Source organism: Anas acuta, chromosome 3 (assembly GCF_963932015.1).
Source record: "Anas acuta chromosome 3, bAnaAcu1.1, whole genome shotgun sequence".
NCBI lineage: Eukaryota > Metazoa > Chordata > Aves > Anseriformes > Anatidae > Anas > Anas acuta.
In genome coordinates this window covers 36,978,384-36,989,615 of record NC_088981.1, presented here as the reverse complement: position 1 = coordinate 36,989,615, position 11,232 = coordinate 36,978,384, and the positions used below count along the sequence as shown (strand labels likewise).

Sequence of the window (11,232 nt, the reverse complement as noted above, 5' to 3'; positions counted from 1 at the left end):
TTCCTACTGCTGCTGCTGTAGCCTGGAAAACTATGCAAATGCATTGCTGCTAAAGAAAAGGAGGAAAAACTAAACAAGTCCAGACAACAGAAGAGCCAGCTCACATTTGTATTCTGCCACAGTGGAAGAAACCTGACCGTTCGGATGAAACAGGCACAAATGGAGGGCTCACAGGGAGTATAGCTGGTTGAGTAGGAATGGCTCTAATCTCCCAACAGTGCCACAAATCCCCTTTGAGAAAATGAATTCTGGAACACTTCACATTTTTAACTGTTATTCGTTTTCCATGGAATAGTACCGTGCCTCAGGCCACTCCAATAACATTCCTGGCTTGCCCTGCTGTAACGATCTGTAAAAACCCATCCAGTCAGATGATTTGGGTTTTAATATCAAGTTGCTTTGGAGAACATTCGTGGTTGGAGGTGCATAATAATATGTTTTATTATTGCCATAAAAAAAATCTAGAAGAGAAGTGGTTTGCCTTTGCCCATTGGGGAGGTCTGGTTTGTTATTACATTCAGTGCAATGATAATTAATGACTCCTCAACCAGCACTAAAAAAGTGTTCCCTGGCTAAAATTTTCAAAAGTAATTAATGATTTGGGGTTTCTTTGCTTTCATGTGTTTGGTTGGAAATACCTTAAAAAGGGACCTGGTTTTCAGAAAAGCTAAGCACCGTCTTTCCAAAATTGTCTACCTCATGCTCAAAACCTTCAGCCCATGTCATTTTAAGGTCACGGTGGATGCTGTTTACTGGTAACAAAAATAAAAGTATGTCAATTCGCAAGTTAGTAATAGAGCCCCAGAGTAGATTTACAGATCACAAATAAATACATTTCAAAGGAAAATATTCTCAAATGATGCCTTCCTCGCACTTGCAAGAGGAGAATTCGAGACTCTGGGGATGAATGGAAGCTGCTTAATGAACAACATGTAAGCAAAAGAGGGTAGACTGGGGACCGGTTCTAGCAGTTGTTTTGTATTGCTTATTAAAAGAAAGATCAAGACCACATCCTGCAGTCTTGGGTCATGCTTGGACATGTCAGAGTACTTTCGAATGTCACTGTATGGGCTGTGCCTGCCTGAAGCTGTCCTGGAGCCTGGCTGTCCTGTGCCCAGCAGGAGGAATCACCATTCACTCCTGTGCGAAGGGGAGGACTGCAACTGAATCAGAAGGCCGATGTTTCAGCCGTGGTGCCAATGCTCATTCAAGGTATGCAATAATGGAGAAAGGAGCATCACAGATGTCCTTATTTCATCCACCCAAATGACTCAGCTTCAGAACAATTCAGAAAGGCTTCGAGCTCTTTCCCCAGCTCAGCTGCACTGGTGCAGGCAGGAGAAAGCAAAAAGCTGAAGGAGAAAGCAAGTAACTACTTCCAAGCTCTTCCTCTGCCAGTGTTTTATTTCATTCCCTGCTGCTTCCACTCATGTTCAGTTAGTCCAGATGAAAAACCTGCTTTGGATCTACGTCTCCCAGGCTTGGCCCCACACAGTTCGGCAGCCTTTCCTTTTCTTTGGGGGGCAGTCCCCAGGCAGGGCAGATGTGCTGGCTGTTCAGGTCAACATGGCAAAAAGCTTTCTTCTGATACCTGAGGTTCTCATATTTAAGTGCAAGTTTGCTTTCTGTTCATTTGGGCAAGGTGCAACTTTTGGTCCTGTAAATTTAGCAGGTATGCTTGCAAGCTGCGGGGCAGCCATGCTGCAGCAGATTTTGTGTGGAGGCAACAGCCAGAGGTCTGTGAGGGCAAAGCAGGCTAGCACTAGCTCAGGGTGCCCAGCTGCACGAAGCCAGCTGACCTGCTGATGGGATTATTTGTGTTGAATTCGACACCAGGCAAGGCTCCACACTTGCTGGAGCTTGCTCCGCCTTCCCCAGAAGGTGTCCGCTTTTGTTTTGTAGGTCCCTCTTCCCAGATCCCATGGTTTACGTAGCACATGTTCATCATCCTTTTCGCTTCAAGGTATCCTTTCCTGACAGGATTTATGCACAGATGCCAAGATTTCCTCAACAGGACAATGAAAGTGGTTATTTGTTTTCTCCAGCTATCTTTCCTTGATGATAGCTTACATTTTCCATCATCGATTCTTCTCCTCCTCCTGGCTGAAGGAAAGGGGTGTTTGTCTAGCTCCAGCCTGAGGAGAAAAGGCCTGGAAGACGGGAGGCAGCATCAAATGACCACACTTCGATGACTGCCCTGACTTCTATGGGCAGACCTTGGGCTGTGTATTGCTGGGGGCTAGAAGAAGCACATATTCAGCCCAGCCTAGGAAAGCCCCACCACTATAGCTGCGCCACGATTCTCACAGACACACTGCCTTCTGGACACAGAGTAGAGATGTTGGGTCTGCAGAGAAGCCTGCTACATCAGCCGAAATTGAAAGGGTACTGTTGTGCTTTGCTGAACTCCAGTTTTACCCCTCCTGATGCACTAACCGAGGTTTAGTATGTGATTGATGAGCTGCTAAGAGCGAGGGGAAAATGTGTGCCTTGCCTAACTTCATGTCCCGTCATGAAGCACTGTTTGGAATAGAAAAAAAAAAAAAAAAAAAAGTTTGATTTAAGCTTGCATTTGCTTTCTCAGAATTGCTCTAGGGTGGAGACAGGATAAACCCTGGAGAAGGGAGTGGGCGAAGGAGCTCGGGGCCAGAGCTGCAGAGCTTGCAAGGGTCAGGCAATTCCTCACGCAGAGCCGTGGTGGATCAGGAGCCCGCCGAGAGGCAAGGAGCAGGGCGAGGTGGGCTGGGGCAACACACCCCGTGTGGCAGCTCAGGGCTGCTTCGGCCACCACGGCGTCTCACAGCCCTGCCATGGGCAGTGTCAGCCGGGAGCAGCAGGCCGGGGGCGCCGTGCAGGGCATGCCCAGCAGCCCGGCATTGTTGGCAGAGCACGCGGCTGCTGGCGGCAAGCCCGGGAAATAAACATCGAAAGATGAAAGCGGGCCAACGTGGGAGGCAGCGGCCTGCTCGGTTTCCAGCCTCTGATCACCTTCTTCCAAGCCCTGCCTCCCCACCGCGTCCCCTCGTCCTCCCACAATGAATGGATCGCTGCCCTCCTGCAGGAAAACGAACTGCCTGCTGGAAAGGGGGATTGCCCAGATGTCTCCCCGGAGAGCTGCTTTGCATTGAAGGGTGTGTGCACATCCTGAGAAAGGATGTGATCTGATTTCTTTTAATAGACACATTGTACCCCCATAGTCTAGAGCATCCACAGTTGTCCATGGCTTTCTCATATCCTTCTCAGAGCCTTGCTGACACAGCTTTGTAAAACGTCCATACGAACACATTGGTCCAGGAAAACCACGGCAAGTAGCATCATGTGCTGAGGTCTCCGTGTTGGCCCCTTGCACCACTGCTTCCTCTCAGAATCGAAGCAGATCCCCCAGCTCTCAGTGCCAGGCTGGGTACGTGGTGGATGAAGCCCGAGAAAGATAACTACAGCATCCGTCCTGCTGGGCTCTAGCTATGGCTGAGTCAGATGCAGATCTGAGTTACAATAATGCTGTTCCTATGGGTAAGTCAAGCTTATTGTTGTTGTAAGGGTGGAGTTCAGGTGGTCTGGCAGGAGAGAGAAGATCCAAGCCTGTATCCTAGTGCCACAGTAAGTGCATGAATTTATAAAGGCAGGTGGTGACACCAAGAAGATGCCTGGAGATTGGGACTGGTGGTACAGAGAATGGAAAGAGGACAAGAAAGTGGTAAAACGGTCTGGGAGGTCATAGAGAGAGACACGGTTCTACTGGAATAAAACTGCCAAGTCTTACACAGCACACAGAAATCAAATTACCCTTCCAAAAGATCTTGAACAGCTTTTTATTGACATGACTTTTTCCCTTCAAGTGGCCATGGCTTTTATGATTCCTTTCTGGATGTACTAAAACTATTTTTTAGGGAAATTAACATACTATCCCCAGACTTTGGAGATCTTTGTATTTGAAGATAAATATTAGTACAATATTTGAAATATTGTACTAATAGAGAAATTGCATACTTTTAGGAATGCTGCATCTAGGTCTGACTCCACTTCACAGACATCCTAAAAAAGGGAAGATCAGCTGTGCTGGGTCTCAGAGTCCTCTTTTTTTTTTTTTTTCCAAATTAAATAAAAAAGCCTCCCAAGCCTAATGAGTCATGTTATTTTGCACACGACTGAATTCTTCTCTATCACTCAAGCTGATGAATGGCAAGAAAGAATTACTTGGATTGCCAGTTATTTGTTCAAAAATTTATATATATTTATTAACACTGCGGTGCTATTGTCCCCCACATCCAATACAAACACACCTCAGATCTCATTCTAATATGGCAATGACTTTTCAGCTGATAGATAGGGATACTCCTGTTTACCCTTCCTGATTTTTAAAAGACATTGGAGATGGAGAACCCTGAAAAATAAATAAATCTGCAGGAATACAAAAACTAACATTGTGAATATGAAAAAGCGAAAGTAAAGTGTTCCTGATAAAAGCATAATTACTTGGATTCTAAACTAAGAGAGAGACAGAGAACTTTGACTTCAGTACGTTGGCACCTGAGAAAGGATCTGATGGAGGCACAGTGAGCAAAGTGACAACAGATAAGGGGGTTCTCACACGATTCCCCTGCATGCCCCCACAGTGGGTCTTTGACAGTGGACTGAACCATTTACTAACAGGTTTGGAAACACTACAGCATATTAGTTTAGACCGTGTTACTCTGGGATATTATATCTTGGTTTGATTGTTACTTTTCTGAGAAATACAGTGAGGGAGTTTGTTGCATATATCAAGCAGATGCTTTATATATCAGCAGAGTGTAATGTGCTGTTGAATAGAGGACTAACAATTTACATTCCCTTCTGAGATGTGTAAATAATTATATAGACGACAATGTACAAACTAATCAGGCACTTCCTTTCACCCACTGAAGTTAGTCAATACGATTTAATGAATGGTTACAAGATAAGACCTTGATCCTGCAAACACTTTGTCAAGTGAAAAACTCTGTGTGAACTGCGCCCACTGGCCAACTCAGGTGGATCCAGTTGCTCATGCTAGTGATAGGACTAGAGGCAATGGCCTCAAGTTGTGCCTGAAGAGGTCTGGGTTAGAAATGAGAAGAAATTTCTTCTCAGAAAGAGCAGTCAGGTGTTGGAATGGGTTGCCCAGGGAGGTGGTGGGGTCACCGTCCCTGAGGGTGTTCAAGGCAAGGTTGGACGTGGTGCTTGGGGACATGGTTTAGCGGGTGACATTGGTGGTAGGGGGATGGTTGGACCAGATGGTGTTGGAGGTCTCTTCCAACCTTAATGATTCTGTGATTCTATGTGAATAATAGCTTCTATGATCATGTAAAGGATATGTTATACAAATACGGAGCATACGTCTGTGCCTTGTTAGTTGGCAAGGCCCTGCCTCTTGGAAATTAGGAAGGGTCTCAACTTCAACAGCCTCTTCTTCCTTAGCATCAGTACATGTTTGTCTCTTTCCCCTACCCAGCCACTGATTCCCATGAAACCTAGTGGAAATGTCACATCTCTGATACTTTACTTCTTTGTCAAAAGCAGTTGAAATTCTCATTGAAAAGTTATCAGTGGGCAGTCAGCGGGCACATGAGTGGGACAGAAGTGGAGTTGCGTTAGTGCATAATCATATCAGGTGTCACTAGCCCTCAAAAAGATAGAAGAAACAAGATTCTTTAATATAAAAATCATAGAGGTGTCTAAGAAACTCAAGCTTCTCCTTGGTCCTTGCCATGATGACAGTAAGAGATATAAAAAGAGATAAATGCCAATATACCTGCCTCCTTCCTGCACTTCTTGGCACAGGACTGTATGATTACCACTAACCTCTCTACCAGCGACAGGTAACTCTTAGATTTCTGCCTCTCCACTCCCTGTTCTTTGTCCCTAGCCCTTGTCCACAGCCGCCTCTCCAAGTACAGGGTAGCTAAAAGCTGGGCAGTGCAAAGTCACACTGTGTCTGTGAAAGCACACTTTCCCTGCTCTTTTTGTTGCTGCTGCTGGGAACTACCTGATACTCCTATCAATTAAAGAAGCTTTTTGCTTTAAGGCTCATGAAGGAAGTAATGTACTTGATTTTATTTGAGAGCTGCAAAGTCAGGAAGGAATTCCCTGTTCCTCCAGTTGTTGCTTGGCAAGAGATGAAGAATGCTAAAGCTTCTGGGAGCGCCAGCGAAAGCTAGCTGAAGGGCAGCCAGCCATCCTAGCTTGAAAGATCAGAAGGGACAATCTCAATAATATGTAATACAGACCACAGGGGTGCCAGAGTTTACTGTTGTTTATACTACAGCATAGCATTTTGGAAAACAGTCCTGATTTTAGTGGTGGGGAATCATCACACAATGCTATGTGTGCTGTCCCAAGCTGTTGAAAAGAAAGAGCTTGGGTTTTGGTCTGAATTTAATGTGGTTAAACTTCCAGATTATCATTCTCGTTACATCTTTACGTGATAGATACTGAAAAGCCTTCACTACCAAAGTCTGCTCCTGCATATTTACCTGCAGACTGCAATCAAGCCACCTCATGACCTCTCCTTTGGTTAAGCAAATTGCTCGAGCTCCTGGTATCTCACAGTATGAGGGATGTGTTCCAATCTCTACTCATCTCTGTGCGTCCTCTCTAATGTGTCTTAGTCCTTACCTCAGTCCAGTGATTATTCTTTACTCTCCTGTTTGAAAAATTCATTGATTCAGGTTCGTGTTGGATGCAGTGATTTAAACAGAGGATGAGGCAAATATAAGTCATACAAAATACAAAGTGAGGCTGCCATGTAGGGGATGCAACCATGCAATACTACTGCCAGGCAGCGGGAGGAATACAACAGGCCCTGCAAAGCCATGTATTCCTAATTATTCAAAGTACAACATAAAGGTTTTTTTTTTGGAACTAACTTGTTCTCTTTTTTCACTTCAATCTTTTTTTTTTTTTTTCTTTTTCAAAGGAATGAGGAGAATGTACATATGTGTTTGCCTCAGTGATGGTGTACAGTCTGTGTACAAAGGCATATAGACATGATTGATGTCAACATGTTTCCCTGTTTCTAGCCAAGCTGGCAGCACTGGCTTATTCTGCAAGAGAGGAAATTGATTTCCACCCATTTACAGAAAATCTAGTTTATTAACAGTGGATCAGACAAAAAGAACTGTTTCTCATAGCTTGCTAGAACATGCAGGGAAGGAAACAGCCATGATTTGGCTACTGGCAGCTCCGCAGCTGCATGGCCAGACCCGCACCACCCACGTCACAGTGTGCGGCAAGCAGCACTGGCACAGGGCAGGGAAGTTACAGCCCTCCTGGGTGAATCAGTGACCGGCTTATCTGTGAACTCAGAATAAAAGCACAACCTTCTGGTGTGTAATAATGAGCTGCATAAGAACTGGGGAAATGCTTACAAAACCTTACTGTGTATCTACTCTTCAAAGTGAGCTAGACTGCCCTAGCCGTGGCACGCCAGATCTGTGCTGGTTAATTTACTCTGTTCATCGTCTAGAGCTACTTGAGATGTGTTTTCATTACCCCCCAGTCAGATGAAAACAAGTTACCACGTGAACAACTTGTAGTATGACTGACATTATAGAAAGAAAGAGCTCAATACCTGTATTTTGCATGCTGTGTCTCAGGTGAGTCTTTTGCCTACCTGTACTGCAAAATGACTTTCCCTTGGCAGTGCCAAAGGCCATGCCAAAACTGTCCAGCTCAAACACATTTATTGCTTGTAGATTTGTGTGAGATCATTTTTACTTTCTAAAAAGCTTGATCCCACAGTCATTATACCTTAGGAACTTCGAGGCTGCTGTTTACTTTTGACTATTTTTTCTCCTCAAATCTAACACAGCAGTGAGAGACTGCTTTAACTTGTAGATGAACAATTCATATTTGGGAGAACATTGAACTCTCCCTGCTGCTGTCATTGACAGGTAACGTGAGATGTCTAGCTTGAGGACTAACAGGAATGGTTATTACTGAAGGGAGAGTAATTGCACGGAAATCTTCGCATTTGAATCCCCTGTGGGAGCCAGTGCCATAATTTGATGGACAAACTCTCAGACAGAATAAAGACCCATAATTGATCCTCAATAACAGGAAGGATTTTTATTGTAAAACGTCTGTGCGGGTAAGTAAGAAATCACAGAAGAAGTTAAGTTAGTCGCAACAGAAATCCCTTGATGATAAACGCTTTTCAAGACTTTGCACAGACACAAAAAATTCATTCAAATACATTCAAAAAGTTAAAAGGCCTGATCCTTTATTCTCTTGACTCTCTAAACTCTGAAACACGTGTAAGTCTAAGTTTAATTTACATCTGCAAATTTGATCAGTTACTGCTTAGTGCTAATGAATGCTTTTGTGGAAAAAAAATAATTAACGTATATTTCTATGAATACTGCAGATATTTTGGAATTTCCAATATAAATAACCAAAGCAGGATAAAACGAGACTTGGGACTTTGGATTAGGAAATTGTCTTCTCTTTTAAAGTAGCACCCTATTCTCTTTCTTTTCCTCCATCCCACCATCAGATTCCCCACATGAAACATAGGGTAATAAGAACGAAGCAGTGCATTATTTCTCTCTATTCAGTTGCTGGTTATTTGCTTGAGCAGCAAGCCATAATGGAAGGTGTTTTTATTAAATGAAGAAAACTGTTGATCTTAGGTTGCCAAATCTCTGTATTTTCTTTTCAGCTTCTGTGGTGGAGCAGTGGTGCAGGCCATGGGAAATAACAATGGGAACGACAGTCCCTGTGGAAAGGAGACCGTGATGTTCTGCTCTCAGATTCAGTCTGGGTAATTATTCCATCAGTGCTGTCCTCAGAAAGCAACAGAGAGCCTGCTCCAAAGTGCTGTCAAAGTCAAGGCAAGGGAGGAAGGTTGACAGAGAGAGGTAGTACATTCTCTTAAACCAAGTAACACAGCTGAAGGAAAAAAAAAAATCCAACAAGCTTTCAGCAAGACAAAATCCAACAAACTTTCTGCAAGGAAGAGGCAGAGTGCTTCGCTGCGTGGATGCTCTGCAGAGACTGCCTCGTCCGTCAGGATTTCCTCTCAATAACTATTTTTTATTTTGTACTTTTGGAATGGAGAAAGGTAAGTAAGATGAGCTGCTAACTTTCCTTTCTGTTTAGGCACAGACCTCAAAATCTGGAGCAGGCCTTCTGCCGTCAGTAGGTTTGGTGGAGAGGGTAGGTAAAATCCTGCATATTTTGTACCATTTTGGTTACAATTCTAGGTGCGAATGACAATTCATAAAGCTGAAATTGTGTTTTTGAGTGTATTAAAATTGAAAAGAATCATAGAACAATTAAAGTTGTAAAGGTCCTCAGAAGGTCATCTGGTGCAACCCTGTCCTATAATGGTGGATTTATCTGACAAGCTAAACAGGCTATAGCTGTACTACTTACACTGTACTGTGTGGTGCAAGCTCTTTAGACAAATCATATTGTGTAGGAGCAGCTTCATACCTATCCTCTTCTGTCTGCCACCTAAAAAGCAGCTGTGTGTGGCAATGGTCAGTTAACAGGGAGATTTAAAGTCATTATGCTAGTCTTGCACTTTTTCACTTACTGAGGATAAGATAAGCTTTCCTTCCTTTCTTTTTTCCCTTTTCCCTTTCTGCTGTTTACCCAAATGTTGATATATAATGTATGAAAACACATTGCGTATATCCTTGCCTGCTGTACTGTTAAATGAGTTCTTTTGGGTTGTGCTGGGAGTCAGGGATCGCTGATTCCCTGTCCTGTAACTCTGTAACCCCTGGACCACATAAATGCTTGCAGAATCAGATTTAAGAAAAAAAAACACACAATATACACATATTTATTTGGTCATAAGAGTCTATTAAAAAAGCGTAACCAAAGAAAATCCTAACAACTTAAAAATTGTCAGTGGCAGCAATGAAGCCCACTTTCAGATGTTGTCGTCTAAATACCGGTCTTCTGAAACTTTACAAGCTTTGGTTTCACCAGTTTTCTGAATGACTGCCACCTAAGCCATTCTGAGTAATGAACAATGCAGATATCTTGATAAAACAGGATGTAAGGGAAGAAATTACAATGCCCCCAAGAGTACCACACATAGGTGCACAAAAATTTAGGCAACTTTATTTACCAAAGCTGAATAGAGGCTGTCAGTTAATATTTGCTATTCTGCTAGTTCTCCATCAGTTCACTGCAATCGCATGGAGTTTTGTAGTTAATCTCTGTACTTGATTATGTTGGTTTTCTTTTTTTCTTTCTTTTTTTTTTATTTTTTTTCTTTTTCCTTTTTTCTTTTTTTTGATTTCCTTGGAGGGGTTAATCCAGGTAGAAATTAAGGAACATCCTGAAAGATGCCCTGGCTGTGGAAACAAAAGGAAGGAATTAGGAGGGAGGTTGTTCGGACAAGCATGTTTGCGCAAGTAGAGCTGAGAGATGCTGGATTTTAAGAAAAAGTAGTAATTACTGGATGGAAGACCTTAATTCCTCTTGACAAACTGAAGAGGTCTGATGCTGTGTGGATGGGGTTCGTATTAAATGGGTTTCCTTCCAGGCCATGCGGAACATCTGAAGAGCAGCAATGGTTTGTAAGGTGCCAGGCATTGCTCCCCTCTGTGAGAAGTTTCAAGCTTTTCCTCCACTTTATTATTTCTGTCTCGGAATGTAAAACTTTACACATGCACTAAAACTTGAATATATTTAATAGGATTGAGGTGTAAGCGATATATTGACGAAAATCTGGTTACAGGGATGTAGCATCTTTGTGGACATAGGACTAACTGCTCTTGCTCTAGCTGAAACCGTGGCTTAATCCTGACAAAACCAGGAACATCAAGAGGCTTGGGTCTATGAATAAGGAGAGATGCAGCACATTTGGGGCTTTAGGATCTGTGCTTAACCAGACTTAATAGTTCCGAGAAGCCCACAGCCAGCAGTGAGCTTGCTCCTTGTCACAGGGCAGACGTGAGGGAAAGGAGGGACAAAACGGCTCAAAACGAGTCAAAAGGACTCAAAACGAGTCAAAAGGACTCAAAACACCGACAGCGCGGCTCCAACAGCGCTCAGTGCGCCTCAGCCGGCGCCACAGCGCCCTCACGGCCGGCCCGAGCCCGCCCGAGCGCGGCCGAAGCCGCCCGAGCCCGGCCGAGGCCCCTCGCGCGCCGCTTCCGCCTCCAGCCCCGCCCCGCGCCCCTCGCCCGAACCCAAAATGGCCGCCGGCGAGGCCCCCTTCCCAGCCTGGGCATCGCGCCCGACTCCAAGATG

The 11,232-nt window shown here is 44.1% G+C and overlaps 1 protein-coding gene across 1 annotated transcript in view; it reads left to right on the top strand.

The window, feature by feature from the left end:
- Window positions 1-8,822: 8,822 nt before the first annotated feature.
- SOCS5 (suppressor of cytokine signaling 5) overlaps window positions 8,823-11,232 on the top strand; it is a 31,351-nt gene continuing 28,941 nt past the window's right edge. Inside the window, exon 1 of the mRNA XM_068676646.1 lies at window positions 8,823-9,082. The gene's annotated coding sequence lies outside the window, so the exon portion shown is untranslated. The remainder of the gene's footprint in view (window positions 9,083-11,232) is intronic.